Here is a 14,875-nt window from a genome sequence, read left to right on the forward strand (position 1 = left end):
TATTTTTTTAAACATAACAATTTATGTATTTTTTTGTCTTTAAATGTCGAGTATAGCTCAAGGAATAACATTTAAAATGAATTGTTTATGGATGTCTGTGTCTAAAGGGTTCACGACCCCTCCTCTAAACTATTCAGCACTGTGTTTTTTTAGGGCGGGCAACTTTTTCAATATGGTAGTCCACACGTGAAAACTAGAGAAGCAGTTTTCATTTTAAAGTTTACAAAGCTTACAGCGTAAATATCAATAACCTGACTGACAACATCCCTATATATAAATGGTTCTTAACCTGGGTTCAATCGAACCCAAGGGGTTTGGTGGAGCCCCTGCCGCAGAGGTCAAGACACAGACTCATCATGTCTATTCACGATAACATGCCCCACTTGACCATCACTGGCTGCAGATCATGACGTGACATTGCTTGGCCAATCAGTGCTGCGAGGAAATTATATATCTTAAGTTAGAAAAAATGCTTATTTTACACTAAAGTAGGGTTCAGTGAATGCACATGTGAAACTGGTGGGATTCGTTAGTTCCAAAAAGGTCCATAACCACTGAGACATTGATAGGTTCATAAATAATTACCCTTCTGGTGTAATTATCAATCACTGCAGGCAGACATCTTATTAAATTATTGACATTTAATTAAATAGATTGCATCATGGATAAGGATCTCAAGGGAAGATACAGCAAAGCAACAAGACTTCCCGCTTGTCTTCAAAGTATCCTCTCGAACAGTAATTCGCGTACAGCTTTAAGGCCATAAATCAAAACAAAACAATTACAAGGTGGTTGATTAATTCAACATGCGTAAGCAAAAACATCGGTAACTATAATAACAATCAAGGTATTTTAACAATAACAGAACAGGAAACTAAATCCAACCCTCATTTGGATTAAAACAATCACGCCTTCATTTGACCTAACAATCATATAACAATTCCATAAAGAAGCCCGAAGTGCGTCACGAGGTATGCACAATATACGAGTGTTATGGAAGTGGCAGATATTCCGAGTCCTTGCAGCCTCGCGATTAACAGCCCTCAGAGCCCGATACTGGGTGAGATGTAGGATAGACAATCCTTGGATAAGAAGTCCACCTGAGTGGACCAGACGGCTGTTTATGACCTCGAGCACTTTCCGAACAATAGGAAGAATGATTTAACAAAGAAATGAAATACTACATATATGTATAATAGTAATACAGAATAAACCCAACACATATATATATATAAATCTATACCCACATACACGCATATACACAGGGCATAAGGAGAGGGACAAACTTGCACACTCACACACATACCTAGGGGCAATTTAGAGTGTCCAATCAACTTAACATGCATGTTTTGGGAATGTGGGAGGAAACCCACGGAGGCCCGCGAAAAACATGGAAACTCCACACAGATGGACCGACCTGGATTTGAACCCGGACCCCAGAGCTGTGAGGCCAACACTTGCTCCACTGGGCAGCCCAGTGTAATCATGCCTCTGTATAATTGCACTTGCTCTGTGCAAGCAATCATATTGAAATGTAAGGAGTATTAGACCTCTGCAAATCTACCAAGACCCAGCTGTCACTTGAATCATTAACCTCAAACAAAGACGACTGATAAAAGATGCACCTAAGAATGCCAATGTTCAGCTACAGCTGGGATGGAAGACTGTCCACGGGAGAACCATCATTTGTACACTGCACACATCTGGCTTTTATGGAAGACTGGCAAGAAGAAAGCCATTTCTCAAAGAAATCAATGAAAAGGTCTCGTTTAAAGTTTGCCACAAGCCCCCTAGGACACAAACCAAACACGTGGAAGAAGGTGTTCTGGTCAGGAAACCAAAATTGAACTTTTTGAATGCAAAACAGTAGCTTTAACGTAAAAGCAACACAGCTCATCACAATAAACACACCATCCCCACTGTCAAATGGTGTTGGCAGCACCATGGTTTGTGTCAGCTTTTCTTCAGCAGCGAAAGGAATATGATTAAAATTGACAGGGAGATGAAAATGGAGCCAAATACATTCCCATTCTGGAAGAAAACCTGTTAGTCAGTAAAAGACCTAAGACTGTGTCGGGCATTTATATTCCAACAGGACAATGATCCAGAATAACGCCAAATCTACAATGCAATGTTTCTCAAATAAACGTATCCGGGGGCGGAACACTTTTGCAAGGCACTGTGTGTATGTATGTACGTACGTGTAACCCCTCTGGCGATAAAAGTTAGGTTCAATTATTCGGGGAGTTGGTAGGTAGTTGTTAATTTAGCGTTGAGTTTACAACTTGATACAACTTAGGTGAAGCTGGGGTCTGAATATGCGTCCGGGTCAGTGGTGATGTTGGGCGCTTGGAAGATCAGTTTTACGCAAGACCTCCGTGTAGACAACTTTTCCCGCTTTTTCATTTTTCATTTGGGGAGTAAACAATGATTTCTTTCCTGCACACCAGTGAGCAGGCAACGTAAAGCTCACTGTGGGAGAAGCATTGCCCAGGTGAATTCCAGCCATGTCCAAGGTCTGGCCCTGGGACTTGTTAATAGACATGGCGAAGCATAGTACCACTGGGAGTTGGGACCTTTGAAATTCAACGGGTTGGCCGGAGTCATTTGAAGATGAATCCTAAGAAGGAATGCATCTTCGCCCTTCCTTAAACCAGTTAAAGTAGTTGCCTCGATGAGGTTAGGGGAGAGGGATTTCACTACCAGGCTTGTCCTGTTACACAGCTTGGGGTGTAGCATAAGGATAATTGGGGCTCCAACCTTAAGTTTGAGGATGTGACGTGGGAATTTGGATGGCTGAATGAAGTTTAGCACTTCGACTGGGAAATTCGCAAGAGCAGCTGGATCTGTTAATGGTTAATGGTTTATATGAGACAATTTGACCGGGTTGGTGCCAGGATTGCCCTCAAACAGAGGCACTTATGCTCTCAGTAATTTTCTGTGAGGTGGTCAAAAATGGCAGGTGGTGAATCACAGATATTTGTAATGTGCCGCAGGTCCTCAAATCTGTCCTAGTCTTCAGGAGTTTGTCCAGACCTGAGCTGAAGCAAAAATTCGAGAAAAACGCCTCGTCACCACTCAGTTGGGCACTTATGTTTACAGTCAGGCAGAGCTTCTCAACAGAACTCCACAAAGTAGACGACTAAAGGCAACCTCGAACGGCGTATACCCTGGTTTCCTTAGTAATCACGGGGAGTGTTTGCTTGAAGACTCCTGAAAGAAGATGCGTAACACCCCCTATGATGGACTATGAGTCCCGCAGCTCTTGTAAGGATCTGTTAAATGCTTCTAAAGCGCACTTGCGTGCCATAGTACACATCCCATACTATGAGCTTGCATCTCCTAAAAACCTCCGCCACACAGGAGTTCCTTGGAGATGTTACATACGGGATGTTTCTGATGGTCCTAAATGCGGAATGTGCGGTAAGTCCCACAGGCAGAAGGGTTGCAGCAATACCTGAAGATGCTACTGCCACTGCAATGTCACCTGAATTCCTGACCCTTGGTGAGGATCAACTGTGACAAATGTCTTCCCCGTGCCACCCGGGACGCCCAAGAAGTAAATGCCCCCGTTGGCTACTTTGTCAACTGGATGGCTGTGTCAATGGTTTTGTGTTGCTCTAGATGGAGGTAGTTAAGGTTTCAGACCACATTACAGTTTTTACAACACTACGCAAGTGCACATGTGGCATTTATCCGCTTTTAAGCTTATAGTGAAGGGGAAAGAGAATTTTAAATTCAAGCTTGGGTTTGGGCAGACAAATGGAAATTGAGTAGTTAGTGGGTTTAGGTTTAGAATTCGGGTTGCAAGAGGCAACAGCAACCCCAGCCTGAGTCTCGTACCTTCTCGCAGTGGGTTGCGAGGGCGTCGCCACACTACGATGCCTGCGAAACGAGAAAATACAGTACCGAAAGGTGCTGCCTTCAGCCACAACGCCTTTTTGGCGCGCCAGAGAAATCTCGCCCACTCCCTTTGGTTGCTCCTTCTCCGGGCCGGGGATGTCGAGACTAACCCAGAACCTCCCTGCTCCAGCTGCAACCGCCAAATATCCAACCAACACTTGGTATGCAAGGAATGTTGACGGGCGGCTCACTTTACAAAGACCTGCGCGGCCTCACCAGGGTTGGAGCCTGAACTGCAGCTTAGACAGACTGGTTCTACTGACGAGACTGCCGCAGACTAGACGACACCAACGACTGCCGCAGATGTCACAAGCCGATCTGCATAAACTACCAGGCAGCCACCTGCAGAGATTGCGGAAGACTCTATCACTACAACTGCACTACGATACGCCGGAAAGACAGAGTTGCCGCATTTGGCCACACATCAATGTGGTCCTGTTGCACGATGGCAGTAACAACAAACAGCAGCAACAGTATGAGCAACACGAGAAGCAAAAGAGAGGCTACTGGGCAGAGAACAGACTGGAGGTGCATGGAGTGCAGAACCGAGATGAGCGAACCCAAATCTCGTACCGCCTCAGAGATACGGCCTTGCGAGACCTTAACCCAGGAACGGACGGACTAACGGTTGAAATCCCTACAGGAGAAGGGCTTTCTTCATGGAGGAGCCCTACGAATCTCAATCAACACACCCAGACTCGTGCCGTGGGAGGCGCGCTTTTTCCCTGACCGGAGCTGCATTGCCCGTCCTGCATCTCCGGTCCCTTCTTCTTAGGGCGGGCGACATTGAGAGCAACCTGGGACCCAAATGCCCCTGGTGCGCTACCACCATACGCTGCGACCACACTCCGATCACCTGTACCACTTGTCGACGGGGGTTCCACAGGAGCTGCTCCGGCCTGTCCCGATATTCAATGGACATAAAAGGCTTCGTCTGCAGAATCTGCTTGGGCTTCTCTCCGCCCACACGAGTGGCACGGGCTAGTTGTAGCGTCCCCACTTCATCCATATCTACTACCCCGTCATCTCTTGCCCCCAACCCTACATCATCCATACCCCCCACTAGTCCACCACAGAGGAACAATTGCTTCATCTGCGAGCGTTTCATCAGGTCCAACAACGCTCCCCTCCCGTGTGTATCCTGCCCAAACTGGGCGCATCGCTCCTGCACCCATATCAGCCGCTATGAGCCATCCCCCACCTGGACATGCACAAACTGCAATGCGTCCCGAATCATACCCCATGTCCAGCCTTAGGCAACGACGGCCCCTGTGCCCCCCATAATTGCCTACCAGCCCACGCCAAATAACCTCTGTCCCACATGCACACGTCGACTACCCAGCCGGTGCGCCCTTTTCTGCAGCTCCTGTAGGAGAGGCTTCCACGTCACCTGCGCCCCTGAAATCAAAACAGCAGTTGACAGAATGAGTCGATCAAACTCCTGGCGGTGCTCAACCTGCATCCAACCACATATCACACAAAACTGGGCTTAGAGGATCCCACCCCGTCCATTCCTGGCTACGACGCCGTCCGACAGGATCGGGCCTTCAGTGGAACGAAAAACCATTGTGGGCGTGGTCTACTCACATTTGTCCGTAAAGGCATCCCCGTATTCTCTGGCACCGCCAGTCAACTCGGGCCTGGTAGAGATACAACGGATCCTCATTCCCACTGAAAGATGGAAAATGCTTCTCCAAACATTCACCGATATCCCCAAAAGAGCGATGGCAGAAGCCGGCCCCAAAAAAGTTTTTCGTCCCAACAACATCCCATGGATGAATGATGCTCTAAAACATTTAGTAAAGGAGAGTAATCGATTCAGAAGAAACTTGAATGTGTCTACCCGATCCCAATACCTCCAACTCTGTAGAAAGGTAGCAGAGAAGACATCTGAGGCGAAACGCACGGCTTGGCATCTCCACCTCCAAAAAATTTCGGAAACCAGGGACTCCAAACAAGCATGGCCGGTGGTCAAATCCCTGGTGAGAGCACAATCGAGCAAAGGAAGCAAGACGCTCATCTACAACGATCGCGAGTACGCCTCTGACAAGGCCAAGACAACAGCATTCGTCATTGAATACGCAAAGGTGAGTGGGCGCAAGAGTGATAAGTCGAGTAGGAGGACAGTACGAGAGCTTCGAAGAGATGCTCGTAGACTACAGGGTTCTCCTCGGCAATTACCCGAATGTCCATTTTCCGAAGATGAACTCCGCCGAGCTCTCAACCAACTGAAACCAGGCAAAGCTGCTGGCCCAGATGGAATCGCTCCAGAAACACTTAAGTACCTCCCCCCTGAAGCACACCCTATCCTGCTCCAGATCCTTAACATCAGCTGGACCACCCAACGGTATCTCCAATCTTGGCGCTCGGCGGAGATCGTCCCGTTCCACAAAAAAGGCAAGGACCCTCAATTAGTCGGAAGTTACCGCCCAATCGCCCTTACTTCCACCATAAGCAAGACTCTGGAAAGACTCATAGTCAACCGCCTGTCCAACTGGCTGGAGGAGAAGGGTATTCTTAGTCCGTGGCAGGCGGGTTTCCGTAAGGGCCGCTCCACCGCCGACCAATGCCTACGGCTGTCCCAATTCGTCATGGATGGGTTCCAGTCAAAGCAGCGTCATCGCTCCATTGCTGCTTTCTTCGACTTCAGCAAAGCATACGACAAGGTGTGGCGTGCCAACCTACTCCAGAAGATGCTGGCGATCGGTGTTTCTCTCCGGCATGTTGAGTGGATCAAAACCTGGTTCACCAACCGAACGGCACGCGTGAGGGTCATAGGTACTACAGGACGCTGCCGCACGTTCAAGGAAGGCCTTCCCCAAGGATCGGTGTTGTCGCCGCTTCTCTTTACCATCTACATCAACGACCTGCTTAACTCCTTTGAGTCTACCACCCTCGTCTCCGGCTACGCTGATGACTTGGTGCTGGTCTGCAGCGGCCGTAACAAAGAAGAAGTGGGGACGAGATTAGAATCCGAGGCCGCCAAAGTCCACCATTGGTCTGCGGATAACCACCTCACCCTCAATACGTACAAGTTGGATGTTGCCTTCTTTACAATGGACGCTGCCGAATCCTCATGGTGTCCAAACATCACCGTCGGGGGTGCCAGACTCAAGCTCAATCCAACCCCTACCTTCCTAGCGGTCCGATATGACCGCCGTCTCACATTCAACAAACACATACGGCACTTGAGTCAAGTCATGAGGCAACGCACCAACATATTGCGACAACTGACGGGAACGTCTTGGGGATGGCGACCTATGGACATGCGGACGATCTACATCGCAACCATCAGATCGCTCGCAGAATATGCAGCTCCTTCGTGGGCACCATGGGCCTCTTCAACCAACATCCAGAAGCTAGAGAGGACACAGTCGGACGCGGCACGGACCGTTACGGGTCAACTACGCACGACTCCCATTGATGCCGTCCTCCACGAGGCCCAGCTCCCACCTCTATCCAACCGCCTATGACTAGCCAGCCTGAAAAAGGCGGACGACTGGTCCCACCTCCCCCCCCCAACGATGACAGGAGAATGTTCTTCGAAACGCCCTGCCCTAAACGCCTTAAGAGGGGTGACTGGCGAACTCTTACCACCCCTACACTCACCAACCTCAACCTCATCCCGGCAGGCACGGAGACAGGCACGGAGACAGTATACAACCCTAATATCTCGTGGCCACCGCCTCTCCCACCACCTATTCATTTTACACCCATACAGAAATCCTCATCCCCCACCCAACAGTTAGATGCAGCCACCAAAACTATTGCAGCACTAGATAAAACTGACTTATACATCTACACCGACGGCTCCACCCACAACGGTACGGAGAATGGAGGAGCTGGAGTAGCAGTCTTCCGAGGCGACTCCCTGATCCACTCCTGGCACGCACCAACGGGGTCCCTTAGCAGCTCATACCAAGCCAAAAAGACTGTACTGAACGCAGCCATTGACTGGCTCGGGCAGAATGACGACTGGACCTCGGCCTCCATCATCACAGATTGCAAATCTCTCCTCCTAGCCCTCAATAACCTGAACAACCTTGACCCTCCCACCATTGCCCTAAACTCCAAATTTGCGGCCTTTCCCCCATCCAAAAAGATCAAGCTAATCTGGGTCCCCGGTCACTGCAATCTCACAGGCAATGATATAGCAGATGAGCAGGCGAAACTTGGCTCCACCCTCCCCCAACCAACGGCTCCGCTAGAACAACAAACACGCCTAGCTATTATTCACAGGAGCTGCAAACCCCCCTCACCAACACATCCCCGCGTCATTTCCCTCACATCCTCACGTCCCAATCCGGAGGAAGAGTCCCAGCTATCCAAGAAAGACCTTCATGACCTTATCCGATTCCGGTCCAGCCACCATCCCTCCCTCCGAAGATGGCAACATTTGACGGGGCAGTGCGAAAATGATCAGTGCCGTCTCTGTCTCCGGTGCCCAGCACTTCAGAATGCCCGTTACCACCGCCGGCTGGGACTCTCTTTTGGAGACCTACGGAGCCTCCCACAAGCGAGTCTAGCGCTTCTGAGGATTATCCTCAGGCGCCTCGGGTGATTCAACAACAACAACAATAACAACAGCAGCAGCAAACACCTCGAAGTGGGAGGCCTGGAAATGTTAGCATATAAGCTTGGCCATGCGGCAGCGCAGCATTGGGGCTAACAGCAGATGGCAACCCATTTAAAGTACAGTGAAAGGTGGGAATGGCGCTTGCGTAAAGGTGAAGAAGGATGGCTAAAATCAAGCGCTTTGTCGTTTTTTTAGCTGAACAGCGCAGTGGAGTGTAAGAAATGTACATTGTGCCATGAAAGAAGGCAAGGTTTTGTTGTCAGGCTCAAATACTGGAAAAAAATGCCCAAAGTTGAAAAAAAGGTGCCCTAAATCACAATGTTTGATTCTTAAAGAATGTATTTTCAAATTGGAGTAGAAAATAGATATTTGGTCAGCTACAAACAAGCAAGATGAAGGTTGTAAGAAGAAGTCTAACTTTCTAACGAGTTATCCACTCATTACATGTATTAAGAGCATCAGTTTAAACTCATTGTCGGTATAAAAGACCTGTCCACAATGTCTGTCTCTTACACTCCAAACTTCACTATGGCCAAAACCAGTGAGCTGTCAAAAGACACCTCAGACAAAATTGTAGACCTGCATTAAGCTGGGAAGACTGAATCTGCAATAGGTAAAACGCTTGGTGTAAAGTAATCAACTATGGGAGCAATTATTAGAAAATGGAAGACATACAAGACCACTGGTAATCTCCCCCGATCGGGGGCTCTATGCTAAATCTCACCTCGTGGCGTCAAAATGATAACAAGAATGGTGAGAAAAAAATCCCAGAACCACACGGGAGGGACCTAGTGAATGACCTACAGTGAGCTGGGACCACAGTAACAAAGGCTACTATCAGTAACAATGTGCCGCCAGGGACTCAAATCCTCCACTGCCGGACGGGTCCCCTTTGCTGAAGCCAGGCCCGTCTGCGTTTTGCTAGAGAGTGTTGTACCGCTGAATTTACGGGGTATTGTATTTGCCTTTAAAAGACGGGTGAAATAATCAGACAGGTCCTTTGTTGTTTTTCAAGCCAACTTTAGTTATATCAAAGCAATTCACACAAAACATAATATACAATAACACCCGAATATATACATAGTAACATATTAACAACCCGTTATAATCCAAAACAATGTACTTGTTGCATAAACGATTATAACTTATGAGTATTGTAACTTGTTACCTTTTGTTCCGGCCGTCATATACTGCATACTATCATGCTACCGTTATAACGGCGGCCGAAGGTAGCTTGCTGTAAACAATACACCCGAGACTCGCACATTCACGCACACACATAAAAAAGTAAACAACAATCACTAAGCATTACGTTCTTTCTCACATGCTAACTATTGCCTCTTGCAAATCCCACACTCAATCGATCTTCAAAACAAAGCAACATACCTTTAAAAGACGGGTGAAATAATCAGACAGGTCATTTGTTGTTTTTCAAGCCAACTTAGTGAAATGTCTGACAATCCCGCTTTTATTCTATACACAGGTCTACGACCATTACGTAATCGCTGCGTATTTTGCGCGTACCCATTACGTCATTGCTGCGTGTTACGCGCACGCTTCGCGCGTCATAGCTGCGTGCTTTGTGCACGCTTCGCACGTCATAACTGCATGAGTCCCTTTTTACCTTAACACCTGCACTCATTTATAACTTCACTTACTTCACCCTGTCACAAGAGCATTTGGTTGATCCAGAGGAAGACTTGGAGAATGTGTCATGGTCAGATTAATCTAAAATATAACTTTTTGGTAGAATTATGTTCTCGTGTTTGGAGGAGAAAGAATACTAAATTGCATCCAGAGAACACCATGCCCATTGGGAAGAATGGGGCTGGAAACAGCATGCTTTGGGGCTGTTTCTCTGCAATGGGACTAGGACGACTGATCTGTGTAAAGGAAAGAATGAATTGGGCCAATGAAGATGAGACCTCACTGGGTCTTTCAGCATGACAATGATCCTAAACACGCAGCCAAGGTTACAAAGGAGTGGCTTTGTAAGGATTTCAAGGTTTTGGAGAAACCTAGTCAGTCTCTCAATCTCCACCCCATAGAAAATCTGTGTAAGGAGTTGAAAGTCTGTGCTGCCTAACGACAGCTCCAAAACATCATTGCTCTAGAGCAGGGGTGGCCAACCCGCGGCTCGCGAGCCGCATGCGGCTCTTTGCCCGGTTTCATGTGGCTCTTACGTCCATATCAAAGTTTGTATTTGTGTTATATTTTTATTTGCGTGTGCGCTTCGCTTGAGTTCAATACGGTATTTTCGTCCAATGCGCATGTGCTTGGGATGAAAATGCCTCAAAGTTTCCCAGTAGGAGCAAGGTCATTTGAGTAAACGTTTTTAACAGAGTGGGAGAGCTTCCGTGAACCAGAAGCAACAACGAACAGCATCGCGCACACAAAAAGTCTCCCAAAGATCGAGCGTCGGCTGAAAAAGCCACACCCCCTGCGAGGCAAACCAAGGCGAGAGTGCTCACCCGGGAGCAGCCAATAGGAGAGCGAGGTGTACACCCACGTGGTGGGCGCGCTATAAAAGCCATTCATAATAAATGACAGCTCACAAGGAGCGAATGTTGCGCAAAAATAGGCTCTGATTTCATGACAGAAGTCCCACTAAGTAACATGCATAGTAAAAGAAAAACACTATTGTAAATTATTATATTTTTGTTTGTGGACTTGGTTGAACTGAGAGTTTGTCTGTGTGAGACAGTGCACACAATGTTCATTGTTGATAATGACTGGCCTGTGCTGTTAGTACTGTAGGAGTCAATTTATTTCATTACTATGCTGGTGTGTGACATTTACAATAAATCTGGCTGAGCAAAGGTATGTGTGTGATGTGGCTCTTTGCGGTAACACAGTAAAAAATGTGGCTCTTTGCGGTAACGGTAAAAAATGTGGCTCTTGGTCTTTGACTGGTTGGCCACCCCTGCTCTAGAGCAGTGATTTTCAAACTTTTTTGGCCACCGCCCCCTTCACCGCCGGGCCAAAATGCCAACGCCCCCCTCTTTACCCCTTTCCAACGAACGCTAGAACGACTATATTGCTAAATGTCACAAGAATTGGTTGATTCTTCAATCACAAACAGTTTGAAGACTAAAAAAAACAATTTTAATAAACAAAAATGGTTATCATTTATTCTTCAATTACAACACCTTCTGTCGTGATGATGAGAAAATCGCGCACGTATAGTTGCTTTCTGGCAGCTATAAAAACTGACTTGCATGTGGAGAGAAGCTTAAATAAATAGAAGACAGGCGCCTCAGATATTATTCGCTAATTTCGTTTCTTTTAATAGACCAATGCGCAGTTCACCTCGAATCATAAAAATTGATAGCTGATGCATTAAGCCGGTCGCTGTGCGCATACGTCTGTGGTTAAGCGTTGCCGGCGCGCTATTGTGTGCTCCTCTGCGGCTGACTGGATGGTGGTGGTTTCCCCAGTCGCCTGCATCGACGATAAACTCACGACAATTAGTGATATACGGTATATGCGCGCTGCTCGTGAGCGCTCGAGCAGACAACGTTTCTTGTTTCAATAAAGCTTGTTTTTTGTCGACTTTTTATTACAGACAATCAATTTTTCCGGTCTTTCTACAAACACCAACGTCACATTTTACTGTAATTGCTCCATCGCCCCCTTCACTATTTCAACGCCCCCCATTCGCCTGTTTATTCGTCAGCGCCCCCCTGAAAGTTCACACCACCCCCCGAGGGGCGGTACCGCCCACTTTGAAAACCACTGCTCTAGAGCAAGGGTGAGAAAACTTTTCGGCCCGGGGGCCACATTGACTTTATAAATTTGACAGATGGGCCCGGTCAGCACAAGATACAATACATATAAAAAAAACTGCATCTGTTAATAGTACATAAGGAACATAAACACAAAAAAGGACTGCAGTATTAACATACTCATCATTAAAGTAAAAAGTATAAATTACGAAGTAAAGTAAAAGCAAATGTATTAAGAAATATTAAAATGTAATTTATAAAAAGATAGAGGGGCTGTAGAACACACAAAAAAAAAACAAGTGGACACAGCTACTGCCACTGGTTTCCACGTGATGGCGCCAAATTGGTGGGGAAAAATATATAAATAAACTATTTGGACTATGTCGGCGGGCCATATTAAAACGCCTCGCGGGCCGTAGTTTGCCCATGTCTGCTCTAGAGGATATATGCATGGAGGAAAGGGCCAAAATACCAGCAACAGTGTGAAAAGAATGAACAATGAACCAAGATGGCGCCATTCAAGCGGGAGCCTGTGGCAGTAGCTCTGCACCAAGGGTATCAGACTCTTATGTTTTTCATGTTTTACAGCCCTTCTATCTTTTTTTAAATGACATTTTAATATTTCCTAATACATTCTTTTTTACTTTACTTTGTACTTTATACTTTTTACTTTAATGTTTTTACAACTTTCCTTGTTCTGTTAGCCTGGCATCTTTGATGGAACTAGCTGTTACAATACGCAGCAGAAGGAGCAACACCTCGGTACCGCCGGAGGTCTGGAGCTGGACAAAAGTGCTGGGAGAAGAGGCAACGCTTCTGACCAACCATTCCGTCGTGGGATGGGATGGAAGAGCTGTCGGCCCCTACCAGCAACGGAGTCGAGGTTTTCTGCCCTGCTGCTGTTTTCTTCAGCTTCAGACTACTGAGTAACTGTGCGGATAAGCTTGCGAGAGCGACTCTGCGTACTCTCCACCTTGGTCACAGTCTGCAGCAGTTCCCCATCTCGTGGAAGACTTCCTGTGTGTGGTTCCAGTTTTTGCCCAACTTACAAGGTTGTTTTGAGTCCGATTCAGCTACCGCAACCAAATTGGCGCTGTTTAAGCAGCAGCCGGGGGCTGCGGTAACTCCGTCCACTCTTGTTTTTTGTGTGTTTTTGCTGCTTTTATGTTTTAATGATTTGATGATTACATTTACTTCGATTTGCTTTGTACTCTGTGCTTTTGCTTTGCTGTTCTGTGGGGTTTCAGTTTTTGTCCAACTTTACAATGTCTTTTTGAGTCCGATTCAGTTACCGCAACCAAAATGGCGCTGTTTAAGCGGCTGCCGGCGGCCACGGTAGCTTTGTCCACTCTTGTTCGTTTTGTGTTTTGCGGCTTTTATGTTTTAATGATTTGATGATTCCATTTACTTTGATTTGCTTTGTACTTTTGCTTTGCTGTTTATTCTGTCTAATCACCCTCTTGCTACTGCCACAATGTAATTTCCCGAATACGGGATGAATAAAGTTATCCAATCCAAAAGCTTGTGAAGTCATAGAAATGTTTGGCCTGTTATTGCCAGAATAGGGTACATAAAGTATTGAGATGAACTTTTGGTATTGACTAAATACTTATTTTCCACCATGATTTGCAAATAAATTATGTTGTGTGATCTTCTGTTTTTTTTCTCCACATTGTCTCTCATGGTTAAGGTATACAGGCCTGTCTAATCTTTCCATCTGCACAGTTGGTGGTTGACCAAATACTTATTTACCCTACTGTATATGTATACATATGTGAATATATGTATATATAAATGTGTATGTATGTGTGTATTGTTGTGCTTGTGTGTGGGTATATGCACGTGTACGTCTATACATAAATTAAACCTCCACTTCACTCCTCTGTGCCGTCCAACTGTCAATTAGCCGCCCAGGGAGCCAGGGCAAGGGCATCACCCCACTGCCCGGACTTAAACAGAATCTCAACTTCATCTAGTTCCAGACAAGCCTGATGTTATCAAGCCGTAATGTTGCCAGCACATTGCACATTTCTGGGACATTCCACCCTCAGCGCCGCTACCACGGGGCTGGTGGATTCCGCCGAGCGAGGTCGATTTTCACTTTCCTCTCCATGGTGTCCGCCATCATGTCACCTGGAACTCGCATTTCTGAAAAAAATCCCACTTCGCCGATTCTGTCACATTCGCAGAGCAAATTCTATTTTCAAATAAACGCCATGGAATAAGGTCGCACGGGGCTCGCATATCTGATAAAAATCCACCCTCGCTCTGGAAACCATTTTCGGATAAAATCAATCTATCAAAGTCTTTATTGTCATCATACCCAGCTACGTATAACAAAATTGGTGGTGCTTCTCCACAAAGTACTTTTCCCAGTAAAAGAACTTAAGTAATATAAAAACGTAAAAAATCACATCCTGTTAAGGTATATTCTAAAATGTTGCACAATAAAAAATAGGTTTCATCGAACCTTACACTAAACTTCTTTTTAATATTGTATGATAGTTTGATAACTTTTTGCTCGGTGCTGTTTGCCCCAACCTCACCCTGACTATCATATGCAACCGAGGGTTGTTTGTTTTTGTAGTCCCTTCAAAATATTCCCAAAATGATGCACACTAATGTCACAATAGGATAACGCACGACCAATGGCCAATGAGAAGTAATCTTG

General features: G+C 46.4%; 1 long non-coding RNA gene across 1 annotated transcript; it reads left to right on the forward strand.

The window, feature by feature from the left end:
- Window positions 1-10,828: 10,828 nt before the first annotated feature.
- LOC144211473 (uncharacterized) lies at window positions 10,829-13,724 on the forward strand. Its single transcript, XR_013329609.1, has 2 exons — window positions 10,829-12,759; window positions 12,909-13,724. It is a non-coding gene; the product is annotated as an uncharacterized LOC144211473 (long non-coding RNA).
- Window positions 13,725-14,875: the final 1,151 nt, after the last annotated feature.

Source organism: Stigmatopora nigra, chromosome 18 (assembly GCF_051989575.1).
Source record: "Stigmatopora nigra isolate UIUO_SnigA chromosome 18, RoL_Snig_1.1, whole genome shotgun sequence".
In the NCBI taxonomy this organism is placed as follows: Eukaryota; Metazoa; Chordata; class Actinopteri; order Syngnathiformes; family Syngnathidae; genus Stigmatopora; species Stigmatopora nigra.